General features: G+C 35.8%; 1 protein-coding gene across 1 annotated transcript in view; it reads left to right on the top strand.

The window, feature by feature from the left end:
• LOC124301596 (uncharacterized) overlaps nucleotides 1–11,834 on the top strand; it is a 120,163-nt gene that overhangs the window by 30,244 nt on the left and 78,085 nt on the right. The gene's annotated exons all lie outside the window — the stretch shown is intronic.

An 11,834-nucleotide genomic window follows, 5' to 3' on the forward strand; every position in this document is an offset into this window, starting at 1 on the left:
AAACCCGAAGTTGGTTTTCTAGACTCAAAAGTTTGCATGCTTACGGGCCGTGAAAGTCGAAGAAAAGCGGAAATATGCAGTTTTAGGACTCTACGATTGAAATTTCATTTTCATACTGAATGAAAAAACTTGAACTAAAATGAAACAAGGTGTGTGAAATTTTTAATTTTTACAAAAATGTCGCTCATTCAAACGCGGAAGATATTAATTACAGTCGGTAAAACAGACACCATGCTCAAAACTTCTTAATGATCGATTATGAATATAAGTCGAGCATAATATCTACATTATCCGTATAGTTAACGATGATTAATTTTTTTTTTTTTGTTGTTTTCTTTTTATTCGCGAAGATGATTCTGTTTGTGGTTAAAGAAAAAATCGCAGAATATGAGTCTTTATTATTTTTTTTTTTTTCTCAGTTTTTGTTTTCTTTTGTTGTATTATAGTTCTGTGTAATATATGCAGGAAATACGCACAAGGAATAACTGCACGCTCTGCTTGTGTTCGTTTATAGCCAGACCAAGATTTCTAATTCGCAAAATAACTTTCCGTCAAAGCATACAAACTCATCGCGTGTGTAATTAGGTATTAACGTTGACCAACTTGCTCGCTGACTCTATATCCGTAATTCTTTAAATTTCAGTGAATGCGATGCACGATATTCTTACGATGATAATCATTCGTTGTTTACTCATAGCGAGAATTGAAAAAAATTTTACGCTGTGAAAAATCCAGATGGAAACGAAAATTCTATTCCAATATCACGGTAAATTCTCGAGTACAAACAAATTTGATTTTCTTACGGATCGTTGCCACAAAATTGTGATATTAAGGACTCGTTTCTGTCACCGCATTTATTGCGCATCGATTTTTCCATCAAAAACTTCTCCGCATGACGCAAATTATTTTACCCATTTCGAAACACCAAGGGGTTTCAGAATCACTCGTTTCCGGTTAGAACGAATGTCCTGATCGCGGTTCCCTCTCGAATATAATTCATTCCGTGCCCACGCAGAGCGAAACTATATTTATTACCTTTATTATTATTGCTATTGGCATTATTAGTATTAGTGTTATACTCGGCCCTTGATTATTATTCAGCGTCCGATATATAGTCACGGGAATGAAATATCTTGGCTACGTATTTCGGATCCCCTTGTAGAATTATGACGGAGAATGTTGATTTATTATCGAGGATGGAAAGGTAATTTACAAGAATTGAATGAAATTCACGGAAAATGAATAAATAAATTATATATTACGCAGAAAGTATTTTACAGAAATTTATTTTCTTACAGATTCTGTAATTCTGTTATTTTGTAAGGTACGAATTAAATTTTGAACCGTAACAAATAGGTCTAGTATAATTATTTATCGTTAATTAACGAAGTCGAGTTTTGTAATTTGAAAGGATGACCCCGCTTTTTATTCCCCTTCCGCAGTATCTCTGAATTATATATATCATCGAAATACGTTTTTTTATTTTAATTGTTACCGTCGCTTCTTATATTTCACATTTTTTTTTTTGCTCTTTATTTTTTACCGTAATAATTAACAGCAGATTTCTAATTCGCGTTTTACCTGCCTACTAAAATATATTATGTGATTATCATTTCCGGTAGCAATTATGCACAATTATTTATATATGCATATATACAACACTTGTTGCGTAATACGTGCACAATTTTACATACTAATAATATCCCGATATGAACAATGAAAAATTAGAACTAACGTTCAATCTTCGATACAAAAATCCCTTCAACAGGAAGAAAAATTCGTAACGTATGTTTTTAGTTCATAAACTACGCGTCAATTTTTTTTCAGACACCCTTCAGGTTCAAATTTATCAAATCATTCCACAGACCAGAAAGAAAAAAAATGTTTGTTTGATTTCGTTGCAATTTTCTTTTAATATGAACATTTTAGGTTCAAATTGTTCAAATCATTCTAGAAGCCGGAAAAATTGTTTTCATTTGATTTCGTTGCAAACTTTTCTTTAAATGTAAACATTTCTGGTTCAAATTGTTCAAATCATTCTACAAAACAGAAAAAAAAAATGCTTGCTCGATTTTGTTTCAATTTTCTTTTAATGTGAACATTTTAGGTTCAAATTGTTCAAATTATCCTACAAACCAGAAAAAAAATGTTTGATTTCTTTGCAATTTTTTCTTTAAACGCGAAAATTTTAGGTTCAAATTGTTCAAATCATACTCGAAGCCAGAAAAAAAATATCTTTTGTTTCATTTCGTTTCAATTTTTTCTTTAAATCCGACTATTTTATATTCAAATTGTTCAAACCATTTAAGAAACCAGAAAAAAAAATGCTTGTTCGATTTCGTTGCAATTTTCTTTTAATGTGAACATTTTAGGTTCAAATTGTTCAAATTATCCTACAAACCAGAAAAAAATATGTTTGTTTGATTTCTTTGCAATTTTTTCTTCAAATGCGAAAATTTTAGGTTCAAATTGTTAAAATCATTCTAGAAACCAGAAAAAAATAAAATGTTTGTTTGATTTCGTTCCAATTTTGTTCTGCTCGTTAGCTCTCATTTGTTTCTTCTGTTGTTTTTTTTTTTTTTTATTTGTTTTTCTTTTGTTTTTTTTTTTTCTTCACTTTGACCGAAGATTTGTGAAAGAGGATGAGAGAAACGGGGATACCGAGACGCCGCGTTGTCTGGATCGAATGCCTTCGGACACGCTTGACCAGCCGCGCTTTGTAACGTGTGGGAAAACCTCGACCGAAACCCGCCACGCACACCTTCTTCGTCGGCGACGGAGGTGGCGGTAAATACGCACGAGGAGAAAAACGCAGAGAAGACACTTGGGGCTCGTCTCCTTGAAACACTCGACGCTTCGTGTAATTCCTTTCCTTAGCGCCTCGGTAAGGTCCTCCTCCTCCTCCTCCTCCTCTAATCGTAAGTATTTCTTACCTCCGGTCGGCCAGCTGCACCAGGAAACAATATCGGCACCGAGAATTTTGCTTCGCGTTTCGTTATCAACCTCCGATCGATGCCACGTTCGGAAATTTAACCTCCTCTCGAACTTTCCTTCCCGATTTTATGTAACGTCGACGTGATAAGATCGCCGGAAGAATAATAATCGGAGGGATCAAAAATGCGGTATTCTTAATTTTTTCTTTTTTTTTTTTTTCTTTATCACACGACTCTTTCAAATATTTGATTTCTTGCTCAAATTTCGCCAAAAACTACCACAGAGCTTTTTTCTTTCCGGACTTTGAAATGTGCGAAATGATTGTTGTGAATTTTTCGAATATCCGCTTGGTAAAAAATTTTCTTATCACACGCCAGGAAAGAGGTGTAAGATGAAAAAAAAAGAAAAAATACGGAACAGAGGAAAAAAAATTTTTACGACGAAACGTGCTTCTTTGCAATTTCGAGATCAAGGAAAAAATAAAGGCTTGCAGAGATTCGTTGTTTCGTTGTACGCGTAGTGATGCAGAAGCTCGAAAGCTCGGAGACGACGCGACGGAGAAAATCTCCGAGCTTTTGAAGTTACGGAAAATGGAAGGACAGAGGAGAAAAAAAAGAGGTCGGTGAAATCAGGGGAACGAGATGAATTTGCTTGAAAAATAGTTCTTGGCAGGTTCTCTTTTTTTTTTTTTTTTTTTTACTCCTAATTTTAATATTCTTTGTTTGAAACTTTCGGGGAACGAAATTCCCTGTTAAACTGAAATCTGTCCTGACACACGACGTGTACGCGTGCAACGAGTATATAATGCGCGAGGTATGTACGAAGGGTGCGATGCTCGCATCGATCGGTCGGCATTCACCCTCAGCCTCCGAAAATTCCCCCTTTAGGGAAGAGGAGGTATCGAAATCTATTTTCGGATCAATCATATTTTAACTGCTGTGTACCAGAGTGGGTTTCATACCCATATTCGACCCACCGGATGCATTCCATCGCTTCAAGTCGTGATAGGTTTTCATCGTCGAGTGCTCTGGGAGAATACCCGTAATGGTAAAACGATGCGGCATTGATCGGAAAGGTGGGGAAAGAACGAAGTGCGATTGGAAAAACGTTGCATTTTCTTCGGTTTATTTCGCAGGTTGATTGTTTAAATAATTTCGCAGGACAGCGTGGTCAGGCGCATGGAAAACCTGGAAATTTTAGGGTGTTTAAAAGGAGTCGTGGAAAACCTGGATTTGTTGGGAAGATTTTTAATTCGGTCGTGAAAAAAAAAAAAAAAAAAACTAAAGACATCGGTTTTTCAACGTGGAAATTAGGAATGATTTTTTGGAGGTAACAAGTTTACTTTTTCTCCTAGAGAAATCAAATTGGCTTAAACTGACTTTTCTTTTGTACCATAATATTTTTTTTTGTTCAATTCGAATTGAATTTGAACCGAATATAAAGTTGATAGGCTGAACGATTTAGGTTTTAGTAACTTACTGGAACTGGTAAAATTTCAGGGGAAAATTAGGGTTTTAGGTCCTGGAAAAGCTGGAAATGTCACGGAATTTTTTGTTCCTAAAAATTTGTGACCACCTTGTAGGATTTCATGAATTTGACCATTTTCCAGCAGGCTTCAAATTGACCAGAATGGATTTAGTCAGATTTGATGTTATTGCGTAAAAACTTTGTGGAACAATTTCTTGAGTGTTGAAAAAGTTTGTACAGAAATTTACGAAATTTCATCGGTGTTTGTCGAAATTACTCAGCTTATAAAACTCCAAGCTAAACCTTAGGTGAAAATCGAGAGTTTTCATCAGATTAAAAACATTTTACGGGATTCGACTGGTATTATTTCTGAATTTATGTACCGGGAAAAAGGGTCGAAACTCTAAGGAGCTTCTGATATTCTAGCAAAGTAATTTCACCGACGATCAATAAAATCACTGGTAAATATTCAGTTGTAAACTTGATAGAAAAGTTTTATTCTTCGTTATTGTGATTGAGCATATAACGAATTAAGCTCGTATTCGAAACGACCGATTATAAAAATGAGATAAAAAGACACAGAGGATATTTTTGCCGATACAGTTATACGAGAATCTAAAAAATTGCACGAGAGGTACAAAAATTCAAGAAGAAACGAAAATGTTTTGCCCGGCAAAAATGACCATGAGATTTGAATGACCGTTGCATGCTTTATACGCGATACCTGAAATACGTGTGAAAATTAGTCGACAGTGAAAACAGAAAATTAGCGAAAATCAATTGTTAAAAAAAAATGTGAAACGTAGATTTATGCTGCAAAAAAGATGACAATGGTTGGGATTAGCGATGTTCGATGCTTGGATTACACAGGTTTGCAACCAAAAAACTGCACATGTTTTTTTAATGCTATTTCTAACAGATTTTCACTCACTCAAACCGGGAAAAATATTCAAAAAATTCCATCGCGTCAGGTTTTTTTTTTTTTTTTACCCGTGCCTGTAGTTTCCATTCGGAGTGAAACTCCGGTTTAATTCGAAAACTGATATCCTATTCTTGATTTTAAAAATTCTATACAAAAGTGATTTCCTACTTCCATTTAATATGTATTTAAATGAGAATCAAGAATAAATACAAACAGGGAAACAGAAAATGGAAAGCTGAAAAAATTTCTTAAAGAAATCGTTTGTTTAATTTGTAAAAGTAATATTGTTCAGTCTATTGTAATAAATTGGTGGTTTCCTTCGCTATTGTTATACTTTTTTTTTTCCTTTATGCAAACACCTTGTATTTTCCAAAAATACTGTACGCGAAGGGAGGGAAACGAAAGTAATTTTTGGAATTCAGCGGACCCGAAAACTTATTGTTTACCAAAAACACGCCACTTATGTTTTTCTTTATTATTTTTTTTTTTTTTTTTTTTTTTTTCACCCGCGGACCTGTTTTATTCATTATTCGAAGACCGTAAATTTCTCGAACCGTATAATATTCCCAATTTTATTTTTCGAAACTTACCAAACGGTCCGCGTTATTATCGCGACGGCGGTGATCCCGGCACGGGGAATTTTAATGGTTAAGATTTATGCGGCTATCGGTTTTCGAGGCAGTGCATCAGCGGCAGCAGAAGCAGCATTTAATACCGATTTTCATGTCAGGCGGGCGAGCGTTTCGGCTGACAGAAGCAACGCACAAGCCCGCGAATCGCGTGACTCCGGCATTATGGGGGTGAGGAGGAGAAAAAGCTCTGCTTGCGTAGGTATCGCAGTGGATAACGACGCCGGTTACGTTGGGCCTCGTTCACCGTTTTCAACGTTTCGCCCTTTACTTCCCGACGGAGGAATTATCCCCCAAAGTGGTGGCTTCTGCAGTCCCACTGGGCGACATCCCTGCCTATAGATTTACCCCCCCTCCCCCTCCCCACATTTCAAACCCGCATTCTACCCTTCGTTAAATGTCTAGGTATATACCGTATAAGTACCCGTTACTTTATTAGAAACTTTATAATCGGAGCTTGTATTACAAATCTTACCCAACGATTACGAATCTATACTGAGAGAAATTTTTATTTCCGCTTAACGCCGATACCATTCATCGTCGAGTCTTTGCTTATAAGTTTACTAGATCAGTCGAATTATGTTTTTAGTTAGGCAGGATTATTCAAAGCAGTTCTCGTTACAATAGTATCTTGACTTCAGGCTCACCGACAAAATTAATTCTTCAATCACCGAAAATCAGGGTACCCAGTTGTTTCACGAAACGTTAGCGTAATTTTTACTTTTTTTTTTGCAAAAAAGAAAAACGTTCGATGAGATTTCTTTTTCTTTTTCTCGACGATTTCAAAAAAAAAAATATTTCTTCATTCGTACCCACTATTTTAGTAAGCATCTTTTAGTCGACTGATGATAACGATGGTATTGTACAAAAAATTAACAATCAATTCAAGTATATGTATAAATATTTGATCACGATTTCAATAAATACAAATTTTTGATCTACGTATTCGGTAAACAATAAGACTAGGCGCGATTTTTATTCCGAGCTTTTTTTTCCAGATCTTATCCAATTTCTCTCTCTCTCGATATCTAGTATCTCGTTTTTGACAAAGTCGTTCGGGGTGAGTGGATTAATAATAATAATATACATACACGTAGATAATACGTATGCGTTTTGACATGGAGAAATGGGAATCAGAGTCGGAACAAGAGACGGTGGAGGAGAGAATGAATATATCTTGTGAAATCTTTCATCCGATGGGAATAATTTGAATAACAAATCGATGAAATGAATTTCCAATACCGAGCGGCCTGTTTACAATATGCAATTTGCATACACGGTGTTGTAAATATATGTACCTAAAACCGTGTACACGTATTTTCACCCGGGTTCAAAGCTTCGACGGATCAACAACGATCGGTTAAAAAGTTTCTCAACAAATTTCAAATTCACGTTCATCACGTATACAATCGGGTTCACTTTTCTCGTCCAACCTAATTTCCATTTCATAAATTTTGATCAGCCAATTTTATCGAGACCCAATTTTTCTTTTTTTTTCTTTTCTTCACTTTAGTCTACTTTGTCAACAACAATTTGGTGTCCAACAGCGGATGCGCTTATTTATAATTCGTTCATCGGGGTTTGAAAATATACCATATCTAAGGCAGAAAGAAGATGGGAAAACGTGGCGCACGAAGCATCTGGTGCAACGATCACGACTCCCGTCTAAAACTTCATGCCTTGCGGCTCACTGCGGAGCAGCGTTTTTCTTCAACGATTAAATTACCCCGGCTACATCCGGTCGACAGAGTTCAAGACGATCCAACATCTCACAATCAGCTCTGCAGGTCGTTTACTTGGTCATTGAAAAGGACCTGGTAATATCGTCCCAGTCACGAAACTATTTTTTGTGATATGATTGCGAATTTCAAGAAGAAAAAATAGTCGGAATTCTGTTAATTCTCTGATTTTTTTTCTGCTTCTCATTGATTTTCTTTACATTTCGCTAACAATCATAATGAGAGATGCCGGAGTAGTTTTAAAATTTTTTTGGCGGGGTTGAAATTCCGAATTTGAAAAGTGTCAAAAACGCCAAATTCCCATTTTTGCTTTGTCGCGAAATTTGAAGCAAAGAAATCAAACTTTGACGAAACGTCAAAGTTTCGAACGGTCCGAAACCCGATTGTCAAAGTTCCGGAAGTGCGATATTAGGAAAATTTGAAAATCCGAAACTTCGAAGTCCAGAATGATCGAAGATTTTCAGCTCTATAAACTTCTGGCTTGGGTCAATTTCACCACTTGGACCTTTTTTTGTTTTGGATTTTGGATGTTTTTACGTTCGGAATCCTGGTCGTTCCGATTTTAGATTTTCTCAGATTTTCACGCCCACTCGTTGAAAAAACTACGCTGTGTGAGTATATTTTAATTGTCGGAATTTCACTAGCTGGAAACCTTATTTTTCGGAATTTTTCTCCATCAGAACTTTACTTTTGGAAATTTTGTCCTATCGTAACTTGAGTTTTCAGAATATTTAATTTCGTAACTTTGAGTTTTTCGGGTTTCCGGCCATTCGAAACTTCGTTATTACGTAAAAATTTGATTTCCCTACTTCAAGTTTCGCCACGAAATAATTCTTCGTCAGGCGCATTCGGAACTTCATTCCCGGCCCAACTTTTTATACCTTTGCACATCGACTTGTAACTTGGACGATTCGATAATCTCTTCATCCCATAAACACTCGCAATCATAAGCCTGGATTCACAGCGGTGAACGAAATGTTATGTAGACTGTGAACCCCGATGATTACCCTAATTACCTACCGTGGATGATGACGATGATGATGATGATGATGACTCTTGCAGCCGTAAAGCAGCGGGCGACGAGGCAGAGCGGATAAAAATCAATTCAATGCTCCTCGAATCGAACGACTCGAATATCGCAGCTTGCAATTCGATAACCGAAGACGACTCATCGGAAAATCAACGATAACTCAATAAACAAAGTTTTCTCTCAAACAGACGCAATAATGCTGTTGAATCTTTGCAGGCATCGTTTGTCTCACTGACTAATGACTGACACACTGACTCATTGCGCGTTGATGCACACAGCTTATAATCTTTCTTCTTTTTCTTCTCATCATTCTTTTCTTTCAACTCGCGCAGTACATAAAACGTAGCTCAGATTCTCGAGACTGCACTGAATAAATTCCAGATGCAAAATTATATCTCTCTCTCTCTCTCTCTTTCTCTTTCTCTCTTTCTCGACGACTGTATGTGAATATACTCCGCCTTTACGATATTCGCACACGCGATTGCTCGAACCTTTCACTCCACTGTTATATTCGACGCCGCACGTTCATTGTCAGTCGGGCTGATCACACGCGGTATTCTGTGTACGTCACAGTTTGATTTTCTTGAAAAACGCGTCGGCCGAAGTAGATTATTGCATTTCTTTCTCTCTCTCTTTCTTCCTCTCTCTCTCTTTGCAAATGTTGCCCAACTTCTTATTACGATGTTTGTTTAAACGTCCAGCAGTTGTGGTTTCCAAGTACTCTCACACTGAGAAAAATTTCATTTGTTACAGTAACTAGAAAAATTCAGTAAAACAGATATCGTTTGAAAAAAACTGTTTGAATATTGTTGGGATTACGAAAAACGAGGTACGCCTAACCATTTTAAGCCATCGTCGATCATTTTTTGGTTTTTGCAACGTAAAATCAGTTTCTTAGGTTTACTTTACTTTTTTAGTTAAACAAGGCTTTGACGTCAATTTATTCTTGCACAAGCATTGAATTTTCGCAACAGTTGCAAGAAAATATAGCAACAGCGATCGTGATAAGAAAGAATACTAGCGGATACCAGACTTTCCGGTAACAGCTAGAAAACTAATTTTCATTTTTCATCTAGAACTACATTTTTCGATTGCGGTAAAAAATGAAAATAGTAAAGGACTGAGCGGTGACCGGACCTAAAAATTTTTCTCAGTGCACGACTCTGTGTCTTTCCGTCTCTTTTTGCGTCTTGTGAAGTATTTTTCGTTTTTCTCTACAATGTTTTTTTTTTGTTCTTCTTTTAGCGCAGGTTTCGATCTTAGTTTCGACTTTTTACCGGTTTGTTCTTCCGCGTGTGTAATTTAATACCGTGTAAGGTTCTCTCGCGTAAATGAGATCCGTTTCGGTTATACAACTGGCTGTGTATGTATACCTGTACGCTAGTTAACGTGTAAGCTTAACTTTATCGTTGTATCTTTATAATTTAATTCAAGTATTTTACCATAATAAGGGTGAAACTTTTTTGTAATATTATCATGGCTTTGTGTAATCCGAATTTATAGTACAATCAACGGCAATTGCGAATTTTTCACATTCTGCAATAATTAGACAAGTTTTTTTTTTCATCTCGAAGGATCGGGGATAATGAAGGATAAATCGATGAATGGTGGATGCGATATTTGAAAATATTATACTCGCTTGTTTAATAAATGTGATTCATTACAGTAACCCGAAGTGTTACAAAAGCGAATGTAAAAATTGAATTCAATTTACGGAAATAATAAACGCATGAAAATTCGTCCACGAAGCAATATTCAGAGACAATCATGCGACATCCGAATCTTTGCGGCCCTGAAAAGAAAACTGTCAACGTTCAGCAAAAATTTTACGGTAATTGGAAATCAAAATGTAGAATACGACTGAAGAATTCTCGATTTTAACAATCTTTGCTAAAAAGTAGCTTATTATATCGATCGTAAATTTAATACCATTTAAAAATTACATTAAAAAAATCACAGATTCACGTCTCATTTTATCGTCGGACAACTGAATTCGTAACTCATCCAATCAGATATTTGTTATCAAAGAAAAAACAGCAAAACTTAGGCCTTTCAAACGAGTCTACGTTAATTCTTTTTTTCACCAATGAATTCGTAAATACATTAAAAATTATTGTATTCTGTCTCCAAATAAGCAAATGATCAATACTTGCAATTATTCTCTTCGTCGGCGTATTAATTCGTCGCTACAACATCTTGAAATTCTCGTTACCTTTACAGGGTTCTCTTTTCACCTATAACCAATAGTAACAACAACAACAACAACAACAACAACAACAACAACAACAATAATAATAATAATAATAATAATAATAATAATACCGATAAGAGTAATTAGTCACAGTTGAAATGTTTTTCCAGGATATTTATTCGACCTCGTTATTTAAACGACGGAGAACTTCGACCCTCGGTTTTTTTTCATTAGGTTTTGCATTTTTATCCACGTGTAATATCCATTGATCAGGATCTTTTCCCACGTTGCTGTATATATATATATATATATGTATACCCACGTCACCGCTTAACTCTTGGGGTTAATTATTCCAGGTTGTATATAAAATTCTAATCCTGTAAATGACCCGAGCATTGTGATCACCGAGAGGAGTATTTATATACCTGACCATCGTTGAATAGAAAATGAAAGAAGAATTTGTGTGTGACTTCCCGTGCCCTCCTTCCTGCTTCCGATTACTTACAATTGAATTACTGCACGCTTATATCACGGATATCAGCACTTGCACCATATATTATATATACAGCGGTAAACGCAAGCTGGCCATTTTAATTTTATATTAATTTTCGAACTACCGTTGCAACGTCTTTCTACAGCTTTTTTTTTTTTTTTTGGCCACGTGGAACGAATCTCCGTCTTACGATTCACGCGAGGTAAAATTTTGTTTCCAACTATTTTAACGTCTAATATGAATCGTTCATTTTGCAATCAATTATCGATTCGATTACACAAGAATTACGCTAATGATCGTTGATCGCCGGTTTCTATTTGATTTATTTTTTGTCCCGAGTATTTTTTTTTTTTTTTTCTTTTTATTCAACCCGAGGAAAAATTGACGAATCGAGAAAAAATTTGAACCTCCTATTTTTCATCACTCGCG

This window comes from Neodiprion virginianus, chromosome 3 (genome assembly GCF_021901495.1).
Source record: "Neodiprion virginianus isolate iyNeoVirg1 chromosome 3, iyNeoVirg1.1, whole genome shotgun sequence".
NCBI classification, from domain to species: domain Eukaryota; kingdom Metazoa; phylum Arthropoda; class Insecta; order Hymenoptera; family Diprionidae; genus Neodiprion; species Neodiprion virginianus.